Raw genomic sequence first — 19616 nt, forward strand, 5'->3', positions numbered from 1 at the left:
CATTATGCTGAGGTGTTCCAGGCGGCGTGAGTTGTGAAACAATTCCACATTTCCTTAAGTGCTTGCCAAACTCGTGACTCAAATATTCCCCTCCACGATCTGATCGTAAGAACTTTATTTTTGTGTCATGTTGATTCTCTACCTCAATTTGAAATTCCTTGAACTTTTCAAAGGTCTCAGACTTGTGTTTCATTAAGTAGACATACCCATATCTACTTAAGTCATCAGTGAGGGTGAGAACATAACGATAGCCACCATGAGCCTCAATGCTCATTGGACCGCACACATGAGTATGTATGCTTTCCAATAAGTTGGTTGCTCACTCCATTGTTCCAGAGAACGGAGTCTTGGTCATTTTTCCCATGAGGCATGGTTCACACGTGTCAAATGATTAATAATTAAGAGACTCCAAAAGTCCATCTGCATGGAGTTTCTTCATGCGTTTGACACCAATGTGACCAAGGCGGAAGTGCCACAAGTATGTGGGACTAACATTATCAACCTTACATCTTTTGGCATTCACGCTATGAATATGTGTAATTTCACGTTCGAGATTAAACAAAAATAAACCATTGACCAGTGGGGCATGACAATAAAACATATCTCTCATACAAATGGAACAACCATTATTCTCAGATTTAAATGAGTAGCCATCTCACATTAAACGAGATCCAGATACAATGTTCATGCTCAAAGCTAGTACTAAATAACAAGTATTGAGGTTTAAAACTAATCCCGTAGGTAGATGTAGAGGTAGCATACCGACGGCGATCACATCGACCTTGGAACCATTCCCGACGCGCATTGTCACCTCATCCTTCGCTAGTCTCCGCTTATTCCGCAGCTCCTGTTTTGAGTTACAAATATGAGCAACTGCACCGGTATCAAATACCCAAGATCTACTACGAGTGTTGGTAAGGTACACATCAATAACATGTATATCACATATACCTTTGGCGTTGCCGGCCTTCTTATCCGCTAAGTACTTGGGGCAGTTCCACTTCCAGTGACCATTTCCCTTGCAATAAAAGCACTGAGTCTCGGGCTTGGGTCCATTCTTTGGCTTCTTCTAGGCAACTGATTTATCGGGTGCAGCAACTCCCTTATCGTCCTTCTTGAAGTTCTTCTTACCCTTGCCTTTCTTGAAACTATTTGTTTTATTCACCATCAACACTTGATGTTCCTTTTTGATTTCCACCTATGCTAATTTCAGCATTGAATATAACTCGGGAATGGACTTCTCCATCCCTTGCATATTGCAGTTCATCACAAAGCTCTTGTAGCTAGGTGGAAGCGACTGGGGATCATGTCAATGACCGAGTCATCTGGAAGATTAACTCCCAGCTGAGACAAGCGGTTGTGCAACCCAGACATTTTGAGTATATGCTTGCTGAAAAAATCGTTTTCCTCCATCTTACAACTGTATAAGTTGTCGGAGACTTCATATCTCTCGACCCGGCAATGAGCTTGGAAAACCATTTTCAGCTCCTGGAACATCTCATATGCTCCGTGCTACTCAAAACGCTTTTGGAGACCTGGTTATAAGCTGTAAAGCATGCTGCACTGAACCAGGGAGTAATCATCACTACGCGACTGCCAGGCATTCATAACATCTTGAGTTGCTGGGAAAATAGGTGCATCACCTGGTGGTGCTTCAAGGACATATGCTTTCTTGGCAGCTATGAGGATGATCCTCAAGTTATGGACCCAATCCGTATAGTTTCTACCATCATCTTTCAGCTTGGTTTTCTCTAGGAACACGTTGAAGTTGAGGGCAACATTAGCATGGGCCATTTGATCTACAAGACATATTGTACGACATTTTAGACTAAGTTCATGATAATTAAGTTCATCTAATCAAATTATTTAATGAACTCCCACTCAGATAGACATCCCTCTAGTCATCTAAGTGATACACGATCCGAATCGACTAGGCCGTGTCCGATCATCACGTGAGACGGACTAGTCATCAACGGTGAACATCTCCATGTTGATCGTATCTACTATACGACTCATGTTCGAACTTTCAGTCTCTTGTGTTCCGAGGCCATGTCTGGACATGCTAGGCTCGTCAAGTCAACCTAAGGGTTTCACATGTGTAAATCTGGCTTACACCCATTGTATGAGAATGTTAGAATCTATCACACTCGATCATCATGTGGTGCTTTGAAACAACGAACCTTCGCAACGGTGCATAGTTAGGGGGAACACTTTTCTTCAAATTTTAGTGAGAGATCATCTTATTTATGCTACCGTCGTTCTAAACAAATAATATGTAAACATGACAAACATCACATGCAAATCATAAAGTGACATGATATGGCCAATGTCATCTTGCGCCTTTGATCTCCATCTACGAGGCACGGCATGATCATCATCGTCACCGGCATGACACCATGATCTCCATCATCGTGTCTTCATGAAGTTGTCTCGCCAACTATTACTTATACTACAATGGCTAACGGTTAGCAATAAAGTAAAGCAATTAAATGGTGTTTTCATTGACACACAGGTCATACAATAAATTAAGACAACTCATATGGCTCCTGCCGGTTGTCATACTCATCGACAAGCAAGTCGTGATTTCTATTACAAGAACATGATCAATCTCATACATCACATATATCATTCATAACATCCTTTTGGCCATATCACATCACATAGCATACCCTACAAAAATAAGTTAGACGCCCTCTAATTGTTGTTTGCATGTTTTACGTGGCTGCTATGGGTTTCTAGCAAGAACGTTTCTTAACTATGCAAAAAGCCACAATGGTGATATGCCAATTGCTATTAACCCATCATAAGGACCATGTTCATCGAATCTGATCCGACTAAAGTGGGAGAGACAGACACCCGCTAGCCACCTTATGCATCAAGTGCATGTCAGTCGGTGGAACCAGTCTCACGTAAGCGTACGTGTAAGATCGGTCTGGGCCGCTTCATCCCACAATGCCGCTGAATCAAGATAAGACTAGTAACGCTAAGAAAATTGAACAAATCATCGCCCACAACTACTTTGTGTTCTACTCGTGCATAGAATCTACACATAGACCTAGCTCATGATTCCACTGTTGGGGAACATAGTAATAATTCAAAATTTTCCTATGTGTCACCATGATCAATCTAGAAGATGCTAGCAACGAGAGAGAGGGATTGCATCTTCATACCCTTGAAGATCGCTAAGCGGAAGCATTACAAGAAGGCGGTTGATAGAGTCGTACTCGCGGCGATTTAAATCGTGAAAGATCCGACCAAGCACCGAACGGACGGCACCTTCGCATTCAACACACATACAGTCTGGGGAGGTCTCCTCCTTCTTGATCCAACAAGGGGAGAGGATAAGGTGAGGGAGAGCTCCGGCAGCACGACGATGTGGTGGTGAACCTTGTAGTTCTCGGGTAGGGCTAAGCACTACGGAGGAGGAGGTGTTGGAGAGGGGGAGGGCTGCAACAGGGAAGGGGTTCAACTGCCCTCCCACCCCACTCTATTTATAGGGTGAAGGGAGAGGGGTCTGGCCCCCCTAGATGCATCCAGAGGGGGCGGCCAAGGGGGGAACTTGCCCCCCATGTTTGGTGGGAGGCACCCCCACTCCCTAGGGTTTTCAACCCTAGGTGCCTTGGGCCCTTGGGGGGCGCACCATCCCAGAAGGGGCTGGTTCCCACCCTTGTTCGGCCCACTTGGTGCACCGGGGCAGGTGGCCCCACCTGGTGGACCCCTCAACACCTTTCGTTGGTCCCGGTACAATACCGATAACCCCCGAAATTATTCCGGCCACTGAAACTAGACTTCCCATATATAATTCTTCACCTCCGGACCATTCAGGAACTCCTCGGGACATCCGGGATCTCATCCGAGACTCTGAACAACCTTCGGTAACCACATACTATTTCCCATAACAACTCTAGCGTCACCGAACCTTAAGTGTGTAGACCCTACGGGTTCCGGAACCATGCAGACATGACCGAGACATTTCTCGGGCCAATAACCAACCGTAGGATCTAGATACCCATGTTGGCTCCCATATGTTCCATGACGATATCATCGGATGAACCACGATGTCGGGGATTCAATCAATCCCGTATACAATTCCCTTTGTCCATCGGTATGTTACTTGCCTAAGATTTGATCGCTGGTATCTCTATACCTCGTTCAATCTCATTACCAGCAAGTCTCTTTACTCGTTCCGTAACGCATGATCCCGTGTCTAACTCCTTAGTCACATTGAGCTCGTTATGATGATGCATTATCGAGTGGGCCCAGAGATACCTCTCTATCATATGGAGTGACAAATCCCAGTTTCGATTCGTGCCAACCCAACAGATACTTTCGGAGATACCTGTAGTGCACCTTTATAGCCACCCAGCTACGTTGTGTCATTTCGCACACCCAAAGCATTCCTATGGTATCCGGGAGTTGCACAATCTCATGGTCTAAGGAAATGATACTTGACATTAGAAAAGCTTTAGCAAACGAACTACACGATCTTGTGCTACGCTTAGGATTGTGTCTTGTCCATCACATCATTCTCCTAATGATGTGATCCCATTATTAACGACACCCAATGTCCATGGTTAGGAAACCATGACCATCTATTGATCAACGAGCTAGTTAACTAAAGGCTTACTAGGGACATATTACAATCTATGTATTCACACATGTGTTACGGTTTCCGGTTAATACAATTATAGCATGAATAATAGACAATTATCATGAACAAGGAAATATAATAATAACCACCTTGTTATTGCCTCTAGGGCCTATTTCCAACACAAATTTCACTGGAAGGACTTGAAGCATGTCATAATCTTTGTTGATAATCTGACAGAGATAGCACAACATATGAACGCTAGATTTTAGATGGGATGAATTAGACCTATGGTGCACACATTGAACAAGACCTATTGTGTGCACAAAACACTATAAAATGTCTTATTTCAGTGTTGATGCTCATAAACTATATATATCTTCAATGATATGTTACAATTGGTTTTTATTCTACATGTCAACAGAAATTTCCTGCTGTAGCAGTTCCTGGATCGATTTCCCGGCGTGGTCGAATTACACTTGTGCCTGCTAATAACACTGATAACCCACAGGTATAGGGGATCGCAATAGTTTTCGAGGGTAGAGTATTCAACCCAAATTTATTGATTTGACACAAGGGAGCCAAAGAATATTCTCAAGTATTAGCAGCTGAGTTGTCAATTCAACCACACCTGGAAACTTAATATCTGCAACAAAGTGTTTTGTAGCAAAGTAATATGATAGTAGTGGTAACGATAGCAAAAGTAACGGTAGCAAAAGTAATATTGTTGGGTTTTGTAGTGATTGTAACAGTAGCAGCGGAAAAGTAAATAGGCAAAGAACAATATATGGAAAAGCTCGTAGGCAATGGATCGGTGATAGAGAATTATGTCGGATGCGATCGATCATGTAACAGTCATAACCTAGGGTGACACAGAACTAGCTCCAGTTCATCAATGTAATGTAGGCATGTATTCCGAATATAGTCATACGTGCTTATGGAAAAGAACTTGCATGACATCTTTTGTCCTACCCTCCCGTGGTAGCGGGGGCCTGTTGGAAACTAAGGGATATTAAGGCCTCCTTTTAATAGAGTACCGGATCAAAGCATTAACACATAGTGAATACATGAACTCCTCAAACTACGGTCATCACCGATAAGTATCCCGATTATTGTCACTTCTGGGTTAACGGGTCATAACACATAATAGGTGACTATAGACTTGCAAGATAGGATCAAGAACTCTCATATATTGATGAAAACATAATAGGTTCAGATCTGAAATCATGGCACTCAGGCCCTAGTGACAAGCATTAAGCATAGCAAAGTCATAGCAACATCAATCTCAGAACATAGTGGATACTAGGGATCAAACCCTAACAAAACTAAATCGATTACATGATAAATCTCATCCAACCCATCACCGTCCAGCAAGCCTACAATGGAATTACTCACGCACGGCGGTGAGCATCATGAAATTGGTGATGGAGGAAGGTTGTTGATGACGATGGCAACGGATTCCCCTCTCCGGAGCCTCGAACAGACTCTAGATCAGCCCTCCCGGGAGAGTTTAGGGCTTGGCGGCGGCTCCGTATCGTAAAACGCGATGAATCCTTCTCTTTGATTTTTTTCTCTCCGGACACGAATATGGAGTTGGAGTTGAGGTCGGTGGAGCGTTAGGGGGCTCACCAGGCAGGGGGCGCGCCTAGGGGGGTAGGACGCGCCCCCACCCTCGTGCACAGGGTGTGGCCCCCCTAAAATGGATCTTTCTTCCAGTATTTTTTATATATTCCAAAATAATTCTCTGTTGATTTTCAGGTCATTCTGAGAACTTTTATTTCTGCACAAAAATAACACCATTGCAATTCTGCTGAAAACAGCGTCAGTCTGGGTTAGTTCCATTCACATCATGCAAGTTAGAGTCCAAAACAAGGGCAAAAGTGTTTGCAAAAGTAGATACAACGGAGACATATCAACTCCCCCAAGCTTAAACCTTTGCTTATCCTCAAGCAATTCAGTAGATAAACTAAAAGTGATAAAGAAAAACTTTTACAAACTCTGTTTGCTCTTGTTGTTGTAAATATGTAAAGCCAGCATTCAAGTTTTCAGCAAAGATTATGAACTAACCATATTAACAATAACACTTAGGTCTCATGTTTACTCATATCAATGGCATAATCAACTAGCGAGCAATAATAATAAATCTCGGATGACAACACTTTCTCAAAATAATCATAATATGATATAACATGATGGAATCTCACTAGCCCTTTCTAAGACCGCAAAACATAAGTGCAGAGCACCTTTAAAGATCAAGGACTGACTAGACATTGTAATTCATGGTAAAAGAGATCCAGTCATACTCAATGTAAACTAACAGTAATGGATGCAAATGACAGAGGTGCTCTCCAACTGGTGCTTTTTAATAAGAGGATGATGACTCAACATAAAAGTAAATAGATAGGCCCTTCACAGAGGAAAGCAGGGATTTGTAGAGGTGCCAGAGCTCGGTTTTGAAATAGATATGAATAATATTTTGAGCGGTATACTTTCATTGTCAACATAACAACCGAGAGATCTCGATATCTTCCATGCTACACACATTATAGGCGTTTCCCAAACAGAATGGTAAAGTTTATACTCCCCCTCCACCAACAAGCATCAATCCATGGCTTGCTCAAAACAACAAGTGCCTCCAACTAACAAGAGTCTCGGGGGAGTTTTGTTTGCGGTTATTTTGATTTGATTTGCATAAAGCATGGGACTGGGCATCACGGTGACCAGCCTTTTTCTCGTGAGTGAGGAGCGGAGTCCACTCCTCTTGAGAATAACCCGTCTCGCATGGAAGATACAGACAACCCTAGTTGATACATGAGCTATTCGAGCATACAAAACAGAATGTTTATTTGAAGGTTTAGAGTTTGGCACATACAAATTTACTTGGAACAGTAGGGAGATACCGTATGTTGGTAGGTATGGTGGACTCATATGGAATAACTTTGGGGTTTATCACTAGTAGAAAAAGGGGCTATCGTTCGGGCCTGGCCAGCCCATTAGTCCCGGTTCTGCCACGAATCGGGACCAATGGATGCATTGGTCCTAGCTCTTTAGCCCAGGGGGCCGGCCGGGGGCTCGTGGGCATTGGTCCCAGTTCGTATGGACCCATTTGTCCTGGTTCTAGGCACGAAACGGGAACAATGGGCCTCGCTCCTGGCCCACAAACATTGGTCCCAGTTCTTGGCTCGAACCAGGACAGAAGGCTGGGCTTTAGTCCCTGTTCCAGCCACGAACCGTGACAAATGAGTTGCCTATATATACCCCATCGCCGGCGAGCAGAGCACTCCACAGTGCTCTGTTTTTTGCTGGCCGGCGAGGAAGGGCATTTGGGTGCTCTAGCTCACATCTTATGCATGTGAGGTGTTCGATGAAATGCCCGAGCCACACTAGTTAAGCTTTCTCCTCTCAAAGCTCGACCTTCGAGCTCCATTTTTTCCGAGATTTGTCTAGGTTTAGCGGTCCGTCACGCCCCATCCTCGTCTTCACCGCCGTCGATCGCCCGCGCCGATCTTGTCGCCGGCACCACCATGGTGAGCCTCTTGTTCTTATCTTCTTTCTGAAAGAAAAAAAATCTTACTTTAGATAGATACTTGTTTAATTTTCTTACTTTTGACACACATAATTATATATAATGCACGCAGATGAAACAGCAATGGACGTACGGTGACAGACACACCTCTGAGTACATTAAGGGCGTGCATAAATTTCTCGAAGAGGCTGAGGCAAACAAGCAGAATGGTTTTATGTGTTGTCCATGCCCTGATTGTGGGGATACGAGGTCTTACTCTGACAAGAAAATCCTTCACACCCACATTCTTTATAAGGGTTTCATGCCACACTATAATGTTTGGACGAAGCACGGAGAAATAGGGGTTATGATGGAAGACAGCGAAGAAGAAGAGGACGATGACAACTATGTGCCCCCTGAATACAGTGATGCTGCAATGGGGTAAGCTGAAGATCAAGAGGAAGCTGAAGATCAAGAGGAACTAGACGATGTGCCTGATGATGATCTTCGCCAAGTCATTGTTGATGCAAGGGGAAATTGCGGAAGTGAAAAGGAGAAGCTGAAGTTCGATCGCATGTTAGAGGATCACAAAAAAGGGTTGTACCCCAATTGCGAAGATGGCAACAAAACGCTCGGTACCATACTAGAATTGCTGCAATGGAAGGCAGAGAATGCTGTGCCTGATAAAGGATTTGAGAAGCTACTGAAAATATTGAAGAAGAAGCTTCCAAAGGATAACGAATTGCCCGACAGTACGTACGCAGCAAAGAAGGTTGTATGCCCTCTAGGATTGGAGGTGGAGAAGATACATGCATGCCCTAATGACTGCATCCTCTACCACAGTTCGTACAAGGACTTGAACGCATTCCCGGTATGCAGTGCATTGCGGTATAAGATCAGACAAGATGACCCTGGTGATGTTGAGGGCGAGCCCCGCAGGAAGAGGGTTGCTGGAAGGTGATGTGGTATGCTCCTATAATACCATGATTGAAACGGCTGTTCAGAAACAAAGAGCATGCCAAGTTGATGTGATGGCACAGTGAGGACTGTAAGAAAGAAGGGAAGTTGAGATCACCCGCTGACAGGTCGCAGTGGAGAAAAATCGAGAGGAAGTACTGGCTCAGTTTGCAAGTGTAGCGACTAGACCTCAAACGGTCCAATCTTTGTGCTCAGGTGTCATCCCTAGATCAGTAATGCTGACACCACACAGTACTTGAAGGATTTATAATAGAGTAGCAATCACACACTTATTACATCGAGTGTCTCAAAAGAGAACTTATTACAATAAATATGGCGTAAGGCCAGCTAATAACGATAACAGTGGAAGGCTTGGAAGATAAGTGAGTCCATCAACTCCAACGGCATCACTGAGTATAGAACCATGACCTAAAACTCCTTAATCGTCGTATGAAAAGTCTGCAACATTAACGTTGCATCCCGAAACGGGTCAGCACATGGAATATGCTGGCAAAGTAACACATAGAGAGTAATGGAATGAAACAGCTATTCTATATGCATATTTGGCTGGTGGAAAGCTCTATGGTTATAGTTTTGCGTAAAGCCAATTTTTCCCTACTGCAAAGGAATAAAATTATTTAGCTATCATGGTAGTGTTGGGGAACGTAGTAATTTCAAAATTTTCCTATGCACACGCAAGATCATGGTGATGCATAGCAACGAGGAGAGAGTGTGATCTACGTACCCTTGTAGATCGACAACGGAAGCGTTTGGTTGATGTAGTCGCACGTCTTCACGGCCCGAAAGATCATGCACCGAAACTACGACACCTCCGAGTTTTAGCACACGTTCAGCTCGATGACGATCCCCGGACTCCGATCCAGCAAAGTGTCGGGGAAGAGTTCCGTCAGCACGACGGCGTGGTGACGATCTTGATGTACTACTATCGCAGGGCTTCGCCTAAGCACTGCTACAATATTATCGAGGACTATGGTGGCAGGGGGCGCCGCACACGGCTAAGAATAAGATCACATGGATCAACTTGTGTCTCTGGGGTTCCCCTGCCTCCGTATATAAAGGATCAAGGGAGGGGGGCCGGCCGGCAAAGGTGTGGCGCGCCAGGAGGAGTCCTACTCCCTCTGGGAGTAGGATTCCTCCCCCCCCCCCCCGATCCTAGTTGGAATAGGATTCGCAGAGGGGGGAAAAGAGAGAGGGGGGCCGGCCCCCTCTCCTTGTCCTATTCGGACCAAGGGAGGGGAGGGGCGCGCGGCCCATCTTGGGCTGCCCCTTCTCTTTTTCACTAAGGCCCACTAAGGCCCATATAGCTCCCGGGGGGTTCCGGTAACCTCCCGGTACGCCGGTAAAATCCTGATTTCACCCGGAACACTTCCGATATCCAAACATAGGCTTCCAATATATCAATCTTTATGTCTCGACCATTTCGAGACTCCTCGTCATGTCCGTGATCACATCCGGGACTCCGAACAACCTTCGGTACATCAAAATGCATAAACTCATAATATAACGGTCATCGTAACCTTAAGCGTGCGGACCCTACAGGTTCGAGAACAATGTAGACATGACCGAGACACGTCTCCGGTCAATAACCAATAGAGGGACCTGGATGCCCATATTGGCTCCTACATATTCTACGAAGATCTTTATCGGTCAGACCGCATAACAACATACGTTGTTCCCTTTGTCATCGGTATGTTACTTGCCCGAGATTCGATCGTCGGTATCCCATACCTAGTTCAATCTCATTACCGGCAAGTCTCTTTACTCGTTCTGTAATACATCATCCCGCAACTAACTCATTAGTTGGAATGCTTGCAAGGCTTAAGTGATGTGCATTACCGAGAGGGCCCAGAGATACCTCTCTGACAATCGGAGTGACAAATCCTAATCTCGAAATACGCCAACCCAACATGTACCTTTGGAGACACCTGTGATCCCTTAATCAAATAACAACTCTTTTGTTTATGGTTAGGAAACATAACCATCTTCGATTAACGAGCTAGTCAAGTAGAGGCATACTAGTGACAATCTATTTGTTTATGTATTCACACATGTATTATGTTTCCGGTTAATACAATTCTAGCATGAATAATAAACATTTATCATGATATAAGGAAATAAATAATAACTTTATTATTGCCTCTAGGGCATATTTCCTTCAGTCTCCCACTTGCACTAGAGTCAATAATCTAGTTCACATCGCCATGTGATTCAACACTAAGAGTTCACATCACCATGTGATTAACACCCATAGTTCACATCGTCATGTGACCTATACCCAAAGGGTTTACTAGAGTCAATAATCTAGTTCACATCATTTATGTGATTAACACCCAAAGAGTACTAAGGTGTGATCATGTTTTGCTTGTGAGATAATTTTAGTCAACGGGTCTGTCACATATAGATCCATAAGTATTTTGCGAATTCTATGTCTACAATGCTCTGCACGGAGCTACTCTAGCTAATTGCTCCCACTTTCAATATGTATCTAGATCGAGACTTAGAGTCATCCAGATCTGTGTCAAAACTTGCATCGACGTAACTTTTTACGACAAACCTTTTGTCACCTCCATAATCGAGAAATATTTCCTTATTCCACTAAGGATAATTTTGACCGATGTCCAGTGATCTACTCTTAGATCACTATTGTACTCCCTTGCTTAACACAGTGTAGGGTATACAATAGATCTGGTACAAATCATGGCATACTTTATAGAACCTATGGCTGAGGCATAGGGAATGAATTTCATTCTCTTTCTATCTTCTGCCATGGTCGGGCTTTGAGTCTTACTCAAATTCATACCTTGTAACACAGGCAAGAACCCTTTATTTGCTTGATCCATTTTGAACTTCTTCAAAATCTTGTCAAGGTATGTGCTTTGTGAAAGTCCAATTAAACGTCTTGATCTATCTCTATAGATCTTTATGCCTAATATGTAAGCAGCTTCACCGAGGTCTTTCATTGAAAAACTCTTATTCAAGTATCCCTTTATGCTATCAAGAAATTCTATATCATTTCCGATCAGTAATATGTCATCCACATATAATATCAGAAATGCTACAGAGCTCCCACTCACTTTCTTGTAAATACAGGCTTCTCCAAAAGTCTATATAAAACCGAATGCTTTGATCACACTATCAAAGCATTTATTCCAACTCCGAGAGGCTTGCACAAGTCCATAAATGGATCGCTGGAGCTTGCACACTTTGTTAGCTCCCTTTGGATCGACAAAACCTTCCAGTTGCATCATATACAACTCTTCTTCCAGAAATCCATTCAGGAATGCAGTTTTGACATCCATCTGCCAAATTTCATAATCCTAAAATGCGGCAATTGCTAACATGATTCGGACAGACTTAAGCATCGCTACGGGTGAGAAGGTCTCATCGTAGTCAATCCCTTGAACTTGCCGAAACCCTTTTGCGACAAGTCGAGCTTTGTAGACAGTAATATTACCGTTGGCGTCAGGCTTCTTCTTGAAGATCCATTTATTCTCAATTGCTTGCCGATCATTGGGCAAGTCAACCAAAGTCCACACTTTGTTCTCATACATGGATCCCATCTCAGATTTCATGGCTTCAAGCCATTTTGTGGAATCTGGGCTCACCATCGCTTCTTCATAGTTCGTAGGTTCATCATGATCTAGTAGCATGACTTCCAGAATAGGATTACCGTACCACTCTGGTGCGGATCTTACTCTGGTTGATCTATGAGGTTCAGTAGTATCTTGTTCTGAAGTTTCATGATCATTATCATTAGCTTCCTCACTAATTGGTGTAGGTGTCACAGAAACAGTTTTATGTGATGCACTACTTTCCAATAAGGGAGCATGTACAGTTACCTCGTCAAGTTCTACTTTCCTCCCACTCACTTCTTTCGAGAGAAACTCCTTCTCTAGAAAGGATCCATTCTTAGCAACGAATGTCTTGCCTTCGGATCTGTGCTAGAAGGTGTACCCAATAGTCTCCTTTGGGTATCCTATGAAGACATATTTCTCCGATTTGGGTTTGAGCTTATCAGGATGAAACTTTTTCATATAAGCATCACAATCCCAAACTTTAAGAAACGACAACTTTGGTTTCTTGCCAAACCACAGTTCAGATTGTGTCGTCTTAACGAACTTAGATGGTGCCCTTTTAAACGTGAATGCAGCTGTCTTTAATGCATAACCCCAAAACGATAGTGGTAGATCGGTAAGAGACATCATAGATCGCACCATATCTAATAAAGTACGGTTATGATGCTCGGACACACCATTATGCTGTGGTGTTCCATGTGGCATGAGTTTTTGAAACTATTCCACATTGTTTTAATTGAAGACCAAACTCGTAACTCAAATATTTGTCTCCGTGATCAGATCGTAGAAACTTTATTTTCTTGTCACGATGATTTTCCACTTCACTCTGAAATTCTTTGAACTTTTCAAATGTTTCAGACTTATGTTTCATCAAGTAGATATACCCATATTGTAACATCCCAAATTTTCAATTTGGAATGTTATACATTAGGTCATCATGCATATCATATTTTATTTTACTTTTGGTTTTGATCCTAGAAAATCCTAAGCAACTCAAGGACCCACGGAGAGAGTTGGGGATTTCGTTATTTACATATTTGAGTTTTTTCAAAATTATGTAAACATGATCATTTGATTTTATTTATTTTATCATCAATTATTTCTATTACAAAAATATGAGAGCGGGAATAAAATGACTTTCCCAAAATATAGAAATATTGAGGATTTAATAAAAAAATCAAATAATATTTATTTTGGAGTTTTTCGGTATTTTATTTGAATTTAGGAAAAATGCGCGTTTTTCAAAGTTGTAGTTTGGGCCCAGATAAATGTTCACTTTATCGGCTTGATTTTAGAAACCCGGGAAAATTTATTTCGTAAATTTTGGAGTCCGTTTAGTATTTCTTTCTATTTTCTTCCGAGCGGAATTATTAAAAAAAAAATCGTGGAACTGACCTTGGGCCGTACTCGGCCAGGACTCCGCCTGGCCGGGGCCTTTATAAGGCGCGCCCGAGGCCCGAGCCGAGCCAGCCCACCACCGCCGCCCTAACCCTAGCGCGCCCCAGCCGCCGCCGCCGCCACCGCCGGAGTTGCGCGCCGCCCGAGGTTCGCCGCCGCCTCGTTTTCCGTGCTGTTTTAAAAAAAATTCGTCATTTTTCTTTTTCATCGGATTTTTTCCGCGGTTATTTTTCTGATCGCGATTTCTGATCCGATTTTTGTTTTAGTATAACTTTTCGCTCGTTTATCGGAATCAGGCGATTCAAGCGCCTGGAGTTTCGTCTCGAAACCCTCTTTCCGAATAATCAACTTAAACATGTTTTTGCTACTGTAAAATTTGCCCTAGATCCAGATTACTAGAACGAAGTTGTTTTCTTTCGTCGTTTGATTTCTTTTGCCTCGTTCGATTTGATTCTTTTGCAAACCAGCGTTCTTAAGTTGAACTTTCTGGGTAGATCTTCTATTTGAGTTTTACCTGTGCATTAGATGAGTACTTATTGTATGCTTGTTGTTTGTCTGCGATAGAATACCCGGAGTGCGCCGCCTGTTACTTCGAATCTCTAGGTTTCGCGGATCATCAGCAAGGCAAGTAACACTTTGATCATACCTTTTTCTACAACCCAGTTTTATTGCATTAGATCAATTTTCACACATTGCATGATTAGGATCTAATTAAATTGTGGGATGGGAAGTAGATGAGGTAGTACCTATTACCTGTTTATTATCAAACCTTTGGGAGTTACTTCTACGTTTGCTTATTATTCCATGCTATGCTAGTAGACGTGGATTGGGTGAGTGAAATCCATGACAGGTGTGAGATTGATAATTAATGGTTTATCTAAGGTGGCAACTTAAACACACATCTGGGTGGATTGAGGCACCTGGGGTTTCCAGGACTTGCCTGTTTTTCTTTTGGACCGCCACCCAGGCTCAAAGGGATCATGAGATTATTTCATACAAGAAACTTCCGTGTGCAGCCACAAGCTATTATGGGCTCTAGCATAGTTGACTAAGTTGTGCGAACTCTTACAGTGGTAGACTAGCAGATGTAGGGGATGTAGGTGGTACGGTCTACCCGATCGTAAGGTGCTAGCGCTTCTGAAAGACTATGTCTTGGTCATCCGTTTCTCAAACACCCTGTAGTGCGAGAAACCAAACGGAGGCGATCGAGTCTTGTGGGGAAAAGTGCGCAAACCTCTGCAGAGTGTAATAAACTAATCATGATTAGCCGTGTCCCCGGTTATGGACATCTTGAGTATCTAGTACTTGGATTTTCATGTGAATGTCAACATGTTACTCTAAAGTTAATTTTGTTGGGTTTAATGATGTTACATTAATTGGGATTGAGAATGCTGTCAACCATTCTCAATGTTTAACAACCACCATGATAGTAATTAAATTTATTCCTTTGAAGTAGGGAAAAATTGGCTTTACGCAAAAACTGTAACCATAGAGCTTTCCACAGCCAAATATGCATATAGTATAGCTGTTGCATTCCATTACTCTCTATGTGTTACCTTGCCAGCATATTCCATGTGCTGACCCGTTTTCGGGCTGCAACGTTAATGTTGCAGACTTTTCAGACGATGATTAAGGAGTGTTTAGGTCGTGGTTCTATACTCAGTGATGCCGTTGGAGTTGATGGACTCACTTATCTTCCAAGCCTTCCGTTGTTCGCGTTCTTAGATGGCCTTAAGCCATATTTATTGTAATAAGTTCTCTTTTGAGACACTCGATGTAATAAGTGTGTGATTGCTACTCTGCTATAAATCCTCCGAGTACTGTGTGGTGTCAGCATTACTGATCCAGGGATGACACCGGAGAACAGAGATCAGACTGTTTGAGATCTGGTCGCTACAGAGATGGTATCAGAGCACACGCTGACTGTAGGACACGACCACTAAGCTAAAGACCTAGATCACTACTCACTCTCTTCTCTTCTGACTTCTCATCTTTTCTACTCTTTAGGATGGCGGATGCAAGGAACAAGTTCACACAACCAGATGAAGATACACCCTTTGGACGCCACTTGAAGGAAGTCACTAGATACCTGAACATAGGAGTACCAAGCTTCATGGGAATATACAACGCCACTTTACCTGAAGAAGAGCGCTGGATGATTCAAGTTCAAGTTCCAGGAAGGACGTTCATGCCAGTCACTGAGCCCATAGAGTTTTCTTTTGATGCACCAACTTGGAGTCTAGGAAAGAGCATGGCAGCTCACATCACCATGGGACGCATTGGAGAACTCTACCGCAAGGATCTTAAGGATACTATCTACCAGATTTGTGGGCGCCGAGATGAACACTGGGAGATGATCAGCACCAGGAAAGATAGATCAATTGCAGCTTTTATTCAGGAGTTAAACCAGCACATTCGACGACAGGAGAATCAGATGTGTGCCGACATGATAGATCTGAAGAAGGCTAAGACTAGAATCAAGGAACTAGAGGAAGAACTCAAGGCTACACGTGAAGATTATGAAGAAGAAATTGAAGTATTGGTGGATAAGAATGCCGACCTAACTATGAAGCTAGGAATATTTATGCTGACTCGAAACAAGATAGTAGCGATGATGACTATGTGGATGAAGCAGGAGCAGATATCATGGAGTCTACAACCATAGAATATTTCTAGTAGACCACCTCATTAGTAGTAGTAGTCCACCATGTAAATATAGTAGTCCGAGCACTTTGCGATAGTTAGATCGATTGTATGCATTTGTTTGATTGATTGAAGTGAATTGTGTGCTTTTGCCTCATGTGCATATGGGTAGTGTTTTCTCTTTAGACCCCCTCTATTCTTATATCTCGTCTTTTCTAAAACCCTCAGATGCCTCCGAGACGTGACCCCGGATTTGCCTTTCCGCCGGAGCTCACCCAGTTGATCCAGCAGCAGAACACCTTGATGCAGTTGCTAGTTCAGAATCAGAATCAGGGGAACAATAACAACAACCCACCACCACCACCACCTGTTGACCACTTAGCCCGTTTTCTTAGGCTAAATCCGCTGGTGTTTTCCAGTAGCACCGAGCCGATAGTAGCAGATGATTGGCTCCGCAAGATAGCTAGGGAGTTGACCACAGCAGGATGCACAGATGTGGAGAAGGTTAAGTTTGCCGCACATCAGTTAGAAGGACCCGCAGCATCCTGGTGGGAGAATTTCACAACCACCTTCCCAGTCGACACTGTCACATGGGACCAGTTTCAGCAGGCTTTTCATACTACCCATGTTTCAGCAGGAGCAATGGCCATGAAGAAGCGTGAGTTTCGTAACTTGCGCCAAGGAGGACGGACAGTTGGCCAGTATGTGGAGGAGTTCAGTAAGCTAGCACGTTATGCCCCAGATGACGTTGCTACAGATGCAGCTAAGCAGGAGAAGTTTCTAGAAGGACTGAATGATGAGTTGAGTATGCAGTTGATGGTAGCCACCTTCAACAACTACCAGGAGTTGGTAGACCATGCTCTTATGATTGAAGGGAAGCAACAGCAAATTGAGAACCGCAAGAGGAAGTATGGACAAGGAAAGTATAATTCAGGAGCTCAGCAGAAGCCATGTTTTACCCCTAGGCCGGGAGGACATTTTCAGCATACCCATGGAGTAGGTAGCTCGCACAATCACAATGGAACCAAGAATGGTAATGGGAATGGAGGAAGCAATGGACAGAACCGCAACACCCCATCAACCCCAGCCAAGAAGGACTTGAGCCATGTCACTTGTTATAAGTGTTCGAAGCCAGGACATTATGCAAATGAATGTCTTGAAGGCCAAAATGGCAATGGAAGTTCTAGGAAGAAGCCGAACCCTTTCAACAGGGGACAGGTGAACCATGTTAGCGTGGAGGAGGTTGAAGCTCAGCCCGATGCAGTAATAGGAAAGTTTTTGGTTAAGTCAATTAGTGCACTCGTTCTTTTTGATACTGGTGCATCGCATTCATAAATCTCAAGGGGATTTGTGGATGAGTATAACCTACCAACCTAAGCCCTTAGGTCACCCATGTTAGTAACCTCGCCAGGAGTAGAGCATGTGGCTAGTCTATGGTGTGATCGGTTACCATTAAGGATTGGTAACTATGTTTTTCCCTCAGACCTAATAGTATTGGAATCTCAAGGATTGGATGTGATATTAGGCATGGATTTGTTATCAAAGTATGAAGGGAATATTGAGTGTGCTAGTAAGTCAATTTTGCTTACCACACCAGAAGGGAGAGGATCAAGTATGTATCCCGGTATGTACCAAAGAGGACAGAAGTAAATTCCTTATCAGGAGTTGTGCAGGAGGAAGTACCAGTGGTAAAGGATTTTCCTGATGTATTTCCCGAAGAGTTGCCAGGCATGCCACCGGATAGAGACATTGAGTTTTTGATTGAGCTATTGCCAGGCACTGGGCCAATATCAAAGAGACCATATAGGATGCCAGCAAAGTATTTGGTGGAAATTAAGAAGCAGATTAAGGAGTTACTAGATAAGGGATATATTCGCCCAAGTTCTTCGCCTTGGGTATCACCAGTACTTCTAGTAGAGAAGAAGGATGGATTGTTAAGGATGGTTGTTGACTATCGAGGATTGAACGAAGTAACGATCAAGAACAAGTACCCACTACCAATGATCAACGATCTATTTGATCGGTTGCAAGGAGCTAAAGTGTTTTCCAAGATCGATTTGTGATCAGGATACCATCAGTTGAAGATTCGAGAACAGGATATTCCAAAGAGAGCCTTTACCACCAGGAATGGGCTGTATGAGTATACTGTTATGTCATTTGGACTGACTAACGCGCCTGCCTATTTTATGAACATGATGAACAAAGTGTTTATGGAGTTTTTGGATAAGTTCGTCGTAGTGTTCATTGATGATATCCTGGTGTATTCGAAGATTGAAGAGGAGCATAAGGAGCATTTGTGTTTGGTACTTGGAAAGCTCAGAGAACATCAATTATATGCCAAGTTCAGCAAATGTGAATTTTGGTTAAAGGAAGTAGGATTCCTCGGACATGTTATATCTGGAGAAGGTATAGCAGTAGATCCCGCTAAAGTTGAAACCGTGACCAAGTGGGAAGCCCCAACTACCATTGGAGAGATCTGGAGTTTTCTTGGACTCGCAGGATACTGCCGGAGGTTTATTGAGAATTTCTCAAGGATCGCGAAACCTATGACGGAGTTGCTGAAGAAGGATACTAAGTTCAAATGGAATGAGGAGTGTGAGGCAAGTTTTCAGGAATTGAGGAAACGTTTGGTTACCTCACCAGTGTTGATTTTGCCAGATCAAACCAAGGACTATGAGGTGTATTGCGACGCTTCACGTCGAGGACTTGGAGCAGTGCTTATGCAGGAAGGGAGAGTTGTTTCGTATGCTTCACGACAACTGAAGCCTCACGAATTGAATTATGCTACGCATGATTTGGAGTTAGCAGCCGTAGTGCATGCATTGAAGACATGGAGACATTTCCTCATTGGAAATCATTGTGAGGTGTACACGGATCATAAGAGTCTGAAGTACATTTTCACGCAGAAGGAGTTGAACCTCAGACAAAG

Source organism: Triticum aestivum, chromosome 7A, assembly GCF_018294505.1.
Source record: "Triticum aestivum cultivar Chinese Spring chromosome 7A, IWGSC CS RefSeq v2.1, whole genome shotgun sequence".
Taxonomy (NCBI): Eukaryota; Viridiplantae; Streptophyta; class Magnoliopsida; order Poales; family Poaceae; genus Triticum; species Triticum aestivum.